Raw genomic sequence first — 471 nt, 5'->3', positions numbered from 1 at the left:
GAAGATGTGTGTGTACGTGTGTGCATGTGTGTGTGCATATGTATGTGTGTGTGCATGTGTATGCATGCATGTGTATGCATGCATGAGTGTATGTGTGTGTATATGCATACACATGCTCTGTGTGCACCCACATGTTCGATGATATGACTTCTCTGGATAGGCAGCACAAGGTCATGAAACTTCTGTGGCAGAAGTGCAGGAAACTCTGGTTTTCTACTAACTCTTACCCAGAGAGAGGTGAGCAAATGTCTCTGCACACCATCAAGGACACCAGTGATAGAAAAAAGACACAATTCTATCCAAGCCTGACCTGGTGAACCAAGGAGTTTATTGGGCTTATTCACGACATCACAAAAACCCCACTCAGACCTTAGTGGTAACCTCCTGAAAGCTGCATAGAAGGAGACTGTCCTTTTAGTTATATTGCTCCTACAGAGGTCACAGGCAGCTGGGAGTATCTAGACACTCAGG

Source organism: Grammomys surdaster, unplaced genomic scaffold (assembly GCF_004785775.1).
Source record: "Grammomys surdaster isolate TR1022 unplaced genomic scaffold, NIH_TR_1.0 65, whole genome shotgun sequence".
NCBI classification, from domain to species: Eukaryota; Metazoa; Chordata; class Mammalia; order Rodentia; family Muridae; genus Grammomys; species Grammomys surdaster.
Note: the sequence above shows the minus strand (reverse complement) of the source record.